This window comes from Mus pahari, chromosome 5, assembly GCF_900095145.1.
Source record: "Mus pahari chromosome 5, PAHARI_EIJ_v1.1, whole genome shotgun sequence".
NCBI classification, from domain to species: domain Eukaryota; kingdom Metazoa; phylum Chordata; class Mammalia; order Rodentia; family Muridae; genus Mus; species Mus pahari.
This window is the reverse complement of record NC_034594.1, coordinates 77,844,661-77,852,572: the sequence shown is the minus strand read 5'-3', so window position 1 is coordinate 77,852,572 and position 7,912 is coordinate 77,844,661. Positions and strand designations below refer to the sequence as shown.

General features: G+C 34.1%; 1 pseudogene; it reads left to right on the top strand.

Moving 5' to 3' along the window:
• Positions 1–7,282: 7,282 nt before the first annotated feature.
• Positions 7,283–7,679, top strand: LOC110322349 (annotated as a pseudogene).
• The last annotated feature ends 233 nt before the right edge of the window (positions 7,680–7,912 follow it).

Below are 7,912 nucleotides of genomic sequence, written 5' to 3'. Positions count from 1 at the left end.
TGCTCTCAGCACTACTGCCTCACATGCTCCTATTAAGATGCCCCCATTTAATCTTATAACATTCAGCCACTTTGCTCTTCCAAAGTCCCAAAGTCTTCCATATTTTCCTATAAGTAGCATCATCAGGCATGTAAAAGGAATACTTCCTTTTTGGTATCAAATTCTGTCTATTGCTATGAAGAGGCAGCCTGACCAAGTCATCTTGTAATAGAGAAAGTGGTTAATCATAGGCTTGTTTACTATTTTAGAGGGTTAGTCCATGCTAATCATGGATGAAACTAGACAATAATGGTACTGGAGTAGTGGCTGAAAACTTTGCATTCTGAATTACAGGCAGCAGGCAGAAAGAGAGAGACTGGTCATAGCATGGGTTTCTGAAGCCATAAAATCCACTCTTAAAGGCAGATTTCCTCCACCAAGACTATACCTATGCCAACACAGCCAAAATTTCTAATATTTTCCAAATAGTTCATCCATTCTGCACAACAAACACACAAATATATAAGCCTATGGGGATTCTAATTCAAAACAATTAATGTGGATTTTGGCTAATTAATTTATTTGTGTATTTGATTTTTTTCTACACAGGCTGAATGTTATAAGATTAAATGGGGGCATCTTAATTAATTTTATCCAGAGAGACTTAAGAATTAATTTTTGAGTTTAATGGAAATTTCTTTACTTGATATATGATATGCTGTAAAGAATTAATTTAATCCTTCAAAATTTATCATAAAGTACACCATAATAGTTCAATGATGATGTGCAATCTTTAAGCAAGTTGTTGTATAAAATGTTGACAAAAATCAATTAGCAATGCATGAAAATGTACTGTACTCATTGAATTATCACACATACATTAACAATAAATATTTTAAAAAGTATATCAATAATTTAAAGTGTCTTAAGAAGTAGGCTTCTCGGGCGTGGTGGCACATGCCTTTAATCCCAGCACTTGGGAGGCAGAGGCAGGCAAATTTCTGAGTTCGAGGCCAGCCTGGTCTACAGAGTGAGTTCCAGGACAGCCAGGGCTATACAGAGAAACCCTGTCTCGAAAAAAGAAAAAGGAAGAAGTAGGCTTGTGACTGTTGTACTCTTGACTACCTTCATATGACCTGTATAAAATTAGGCCATCATCACTGTCCTGAACACAGGAGATAACTTAATGAACCCCACCCTTCCTTGAGAATTTATATGCAGTTGATGGTTATGGGGGGGGAGGAAAACATTCTTATCAGTGCTGTACCTATTAATTAGGTGTGCATGTGCTTGGAAATAACTTCTAATGTTTGTGGCATATAGTAACCTCAAAACTCACCAAAATTGTATTATATCTGAAGCAATTATAAAGGCAATGAAGTGTGACCTATTGCCTATTTTATTTTCTCTACACTCAAAAATCCATGTGTTTTAAAGTAATGCAAGAATCCAGAGCTGGAAGTGGGACTCTAAAGAAAAGATACAAAAGTTTCCATTCCTCTTCTCTTGAAAATACAAAATTAGAATCAATTAGCCCTGTCAAGCCCAAGAAAGACATAATTCCTAGAATGGACAACAGCCTCATATTCTATTATTCTACGAAATCCTGAGATTCTTTTTTCTTTCAAAATGGGTTATCTTCAATTTTTTTTTTTTGTCAACATAGAAGAGTTAAGCCCTGGTTTGTCCCTAGAATCTGTAGGTTTTACTATCCACCACCTCCACAGAAGCAAGCCTTGGAGAATGAGATATATAAGTGGAGAGGAATGCTTTATTTACTTCCTCTTGTTGTGGTGAACTTCAACTATAAAGCTATTTTATTTCTTCTTGATACTTGTAAATTTGTTACTGCCATTAATCATAAAGTAATTAACTGATATGGAGTATATCTGATTGTCACCCCGTGGAAGGCTTGCAACCCATAGGTTGAGAACCACTGGTCTACTTCTTATATTCCTTGTAACCTTGTTTGTTTTGTAGTTTGAATGTAAAGAACTAATCTAGGACTGGCCACAAATATGCACATACAAATATATGCACAAACAAACATTAGCACTCACATATACATAAAAACATATAAGCACACATATATACATATGTTCATGTACATATGTTCACTTATGTACATACAAGCATGTGCATGCACCCACAAACACATACACACATATATGCATATACACAGTAATAATGACACAACCACAGAACTGATCCAGTTGGTAATTGCTGGAAAGGCATGCTTATGGAATGGCTACATATTTATGTGTTCTGTGATTTAAAGGCTTTTTTTTTGATAAGTAGATTTTTTAACAAAATGCTCTCTAAAAATTATATGAAACCTTAGTAAAATTCTTTGTAAAACAATTTGGTTTGGGGACTGTCAGAACCCTTTGGGCTAAGAGCATGCATGACCTGAAGCCCTTATCCTCGGGAAACTGCATGGCTGCCTCTGCTCAGCTCTGCATTCTTTGAAGGCTGACAAACTTTCTATTCTATTTTTAAACAAACAAAGAAACAAACAAATAACAAAAAGTATAATTGTCACTCATAAATACTTGAAGAGTCTGAAATACAACTTAAATGTTTAAACCTAAAACTTTACTTGAAGAATATATCTGAAGAACACATGTAGTTAGCCTATGTAGCTCAAAAGACTATCAAAGCATTTCATGGCAAGTATATTTTTGAATTAGTAAAGAAATAAGAAGGTTGTGGAAATAAGAATGCTATATATTTACTTCTGATTTTTTGAATTTCAAAATTTGTGAGAAACATCCAGATCAGTGTTTTATACGAGGCACCTAAAGCATGTAGAAGGTCATTTAAAATAATTGTATAAGTCATATGTTAGGCCCACATTTTGTAGTCACATTGAACTAAGAAATTACCCTCAGTGTATTGAATACCTGTTGTATGCTTTGGAGAAACTTACCTGGTGAGTAGATATTATGGACATAAACAGATGGAATAGAAAGAGTAGATAGGTGGAAGAGTAGTTCCTTTGCATAGTTTTCATTCTATATTTCATATTTAGGGATATATAAATACAGCAATATTGGATATGCATATACAATGACTTGAGAATATATTTAAGTGAAGACCTATGCTACAACTGTCCCCCAACAAAGCATTTTCTAGAAGTTTATGGAAATTGGCCCATCTCTATTGTGATTGTTATGTAAAAATGAGGATCGGTGGGTAGTTTCTTAGCATCTGTATAAAAATCTGGGCATAACGGTATGTGCCTGCAATCCCAGTATCAGAAAGGGAATAACAGGAAGATCCCTGGGACTTTCTGTCCCTGGGGCCTAGGCAAATTAATGACTTCAAGCTTTACTGAGACACCCTGTAAAAATAAGGTGATGAACAATTGAAGAAATAATCCAACTTCCAACACTGGCATACATCTTCCCTCACAGCTGTGTAGATGTGCACCAAGCACATGCACACACATAACTTACAGAGTATTTGACACTCACTGATGTTTTGTAAAAACCAATAATTTAAATATACTTGAATCACAGTGAAAATTTTACAAGAGTGAAACAAAATAAAGCGAGTACGAAGGAAGCAAATAATATCTCTTGACTATTATATCCTTTCTCAGGGTATATCCACAATTTGGTTACATTTTAAATTACCTATTCTTCCAAATTCATTTCACGTATCAATATTAGTTCCCTGTTTATTATAAATAAATGAACAAGAACAGAAAGACTATAAATGCAGACATACTTTAAAGTTTTACTTAGCAGGATACAGGGGAAACTCTCAGTAAAATATGATGAGATTTTGATTTCTATAACCCATATTTTAAAAAGAACATAATGTTTAGTGCCAGCTTCCAATCACATCAACAGATAGATGAGAGCTGTGAATCCATGGCCATAGTAACCTCTAAATGAGTCTAAAAGTACCCTACTCAAAGTGTAGGTTAAGTAGTGTCCTGAGGAACAACTCAAAAGGCTGAGCTCTGACTTCATCATATTTTCTTGGAAAACCCCTATGGAAATGTACAGGCATCACAAACATCACCTTTAAAATCAATTTATATTCAAGGCCTTTAAAATAGATAATGCCCAGAATTTGAGACTGTGTGTTTCCCTTGATGTCAGATGCGTTTTCCAAATGTCCATCACGACTAGAATCTAAGCAAATGGTCAGTCCTTACCTGAATCTCCTCATGAACTATGATCTGTGTTACTCCAGAATTATGGCATTCCATATGTCCAGCTTCTATGGTAATGTGACATTTCTGAATCAATAAGGTTTTACTGGCTTTCCGTATTTCTTACATTGCTATTATTTTATTTGTATTACATTAAATTCTCTCTCTCTATGCACTTCTGAAAAACAAGGCAATAGCTACTAACTATGGCCCTTTAAGGGAAAGACTTGAATGAAAATTTTATGAATGTGACAGATAAATCAGTTCATTATCTCATGAACACAGTCTCTAAAATCAACAGCTACTTTTATGAAAGAGAGGCTAAAACATCAATTCTTAAAGATTAATTTTATTTTCAGATATGTGTATGTATTTGAGAGAAGAGGGTATGTACATGTGAGCATAGTTGCTCAAAGACGCCAGGAGAAGTATGAGATGTTTTGGAACTGAATTTACAAGCAGCTGTGAATCACTCAACATGGATGCTGGGAACTGAGCTTGGGTCCTCAGCAAGAACAATAACAGCTCTCAAAAGCTAAGGATCACCAAGCCTCATATCAATATATTTAAAGACAAGGCAAACATTTCAATTTCAACAATATGAATGCAGACAAACTTTAAAATTTGACACATAGTCTAAAAATACATGTTACTTTGAACCTAATATATAAAAAGAAACATCATAAGCTATTGATTTTCTAGGAAGCTTGTAGACTAAAGTTTTAAATGGCATATGTAAGGCCATAGGGAATGCATATTATAGTTGAACTTTTCTTGTTGGCATTGGTAATGGTAGATTTGGTACTCTTTTTTTTTTCTTAATTTTCATTACACTAATCCAAATGTATCTATCAATGAGAGCTCACAAACAATTTCTAGATGGTCCTCAATCATGACACCCAAAAAGGGAAATAATGAAAGAACATGCCCAATGATTCTATGAGGAAACACCATATTCATTCTCTTTCATTTATATAATTTAATTTGACAGTTGAGAATTTTGATTTCATTTGGCTTCCTCAACTTGGTTTTCATACCTCAGTGAACTTAATTTTATTACAGATGCTATCCAAATGCCTATTAATCATGCAAGATAGAAGGAGCCAACAGATAGGCTATTGCTGTTATTTAACAGGGACACTGAAACACATTAAACAGACATTGTCCTGATTGTTAAAGTTGTGTGAGCCTCCTAAAGCAGGTTTGTTATATTAGTGTGTTGTTTCACAGTGAAGCCTGCCATGGTTCAATCCTTCTTTGATTATGTAGAAAAATTACATCAATGGTTATGATGTTTCCCATGGGGTCTGGGGTTGATCTCAATTTCATGTTATCATCACAGAAGAGGAAAGAGTGGTAAAAAATATTGAGGTGGAAATTTCTATTTGAAGTGCAAGGAAACTCTTGAGGTTTGGTTTCTAAAAGAAAAATTGAGTAGATAAAGTAAGAGTCAGAGGGAAATCCATCAAGAAAATCACTTTATTTTTCACTGGTTTTAAAATATTTACCTTTAGTACTGGTATGCTTGTATGCTGGTATCCACAGAGGCCAGAGTGGACTTACAGGCAACAGTGGATTTCCCTCTGTGATTGCTGGAAACGGTACCCAGTACTCTTGAAGAGAATCAAGCATTGGTTACTGATAAACATTTCAACAGTCCCAAGAGAGCCACATCAGGGTTAATAAATTTTTATTTAACAATGTAAGAGATTCATGTTTAGAAAACATTTCAAAAATGTTTGTATACATTCTAATGGACTTGGTTTCCAATTAATGTGCAGTGTAGAAAGAAAAATCTTTTAAAGAGTTTAAAAGTAAAAACTTTTTTCTATACTATGGTATAGTATTTATATTATCATCTGTTTAATTATCTAATGTAACTCAGCATTTCAGTGAGAATAAAATATAAATTATAACAACACTAATAATATTAATTAAAGTAATACTATCAAATAATCATGGTGATATATCACTGAAATCCTAACGTGTGTAAGGCTAAGGAAATAGTTTATAAATTCAAGAAGACCATTTGCAACACATTAAAAAAATTTGTTTTAAAAGAAACAAATTTAAATTTGCCATTTACAACAAAATATGTACTTTCCATATTTTTCTAAGGAAAAATTAGAAACAGTGTTTTGTCTCATAATTTTACCTTTACTTTATGACTAATGGCCATACTATGCATTTCTTCTGTCAAACATAGAAGTGACTTTAACTGTAATTATTCCCTAAAGTCCTTTCTTTTTCTTTAGCAAAAGGTAAAACATATTTCAATTTTACAATAAAGGTATCTATATTACTGTTTCATTAACAGACATCTGTGTTCTCCTGTCGATATGTTTTTTCTTGTGTAACATATATGATGTATACTTGCATATATATATATATATATATATATATATATATATATATATATATACACACACACACACACACACACACACACACTTGCTTTCAGTCTCTGTTTCTCTCTGTATCTGTCTATACCTCTGTCTCTCTGTCTCTCTGTCTCTTTCTGTCTCTGTCGCTCTCTGTGTCTCTGTCTGTCTCTGTCTCTGTCTCTGTCTCTGTCTCTCTGTCTCTCTGTCTCTCTCTCTCTTTCTCTGTATAAATATGTGAGTACATTGACTCAGCAGTTAATAGTATATCCTGTTCTAACAGAGTATCTGGATTTGATTGCAGAACCCATGTAATGCATCTCATATGTCATATCCGCCTGTAGCTTCAGATGATTTGACACCCTCTTTTGGCCTTTGTGGGAACATGCACACATGTGTCATAAACACAAATATATAACTAAGTCTTTTCTTAAAGACATATTTAAACATATCGAAAGATTTTGGCTATAGAGATGCTTTTGAAACTTACTTCTCACTTGTAACACTAATGTTATTCAAGGCAGACATATGCTTAGAAAAACAAGGATTTTACAAAATTGAGTCAAGTATGTAAGTATTATCAAGACTTTTATCTTTAATGGATGTTGTGACTACCCCTGTCCTAGATTATTGACCTTCCAAAGTACAGACATCTTCCTCATTTGATAATAAACTGAGCAGATCCCTCACTCAGAGAAAATATCAAAACAATATGCTTCCAGGATGGATTAGGAAATGACACAATAATACTATCCCTTTCCAACTTGGGCCTGGCAGAATGGCTCCCACAAAGAAGGGTGGCAAGAAGAAGGGCCTTTCTTCCATCAACGACGTGGTGACCTGAGAATACACCATCAACATTCACAAACGCATCCATAGAGTGGGCTTCAAGAAGCGTGCTCCTCGAGCACTCAAAGAAATTCAGAAGTTTTCCATGAAGGAAATGGGAACACCAGATGTGAACATTGACACCATGCTCAATAAAGCCGTCTGGGCCAAGGGAATAAGGAACGTTCCACATCGCATCTGAGTACGCTTGTCAGAAAACGGAATGAGAATGAGAATTCCCCAAACAAGCTCTTACATGCTGGTTACTTACATGCCTGTTACCACATTCAAAAATCTACAGACGGTCAATGTGGATGAAAACTAACCTGCTCAATGTCAAATAAAGTTTCAAAACTGCCAAAAAATAAAAAAATAATAAAAATAAAAAAATAATACTGTCAAAGGAGTTTTTAAAGGCAGCTGGAGACAAAAAAAAGTTCAGTTTTTACTTATTTAACGTATTTAAGATATTTAATGTATTGATAACATTCTAATTTTTTCTTATTTTATATTTAAGTTGATAAAACCAAATAAAACTAATAGGTTTTAACACTAAACT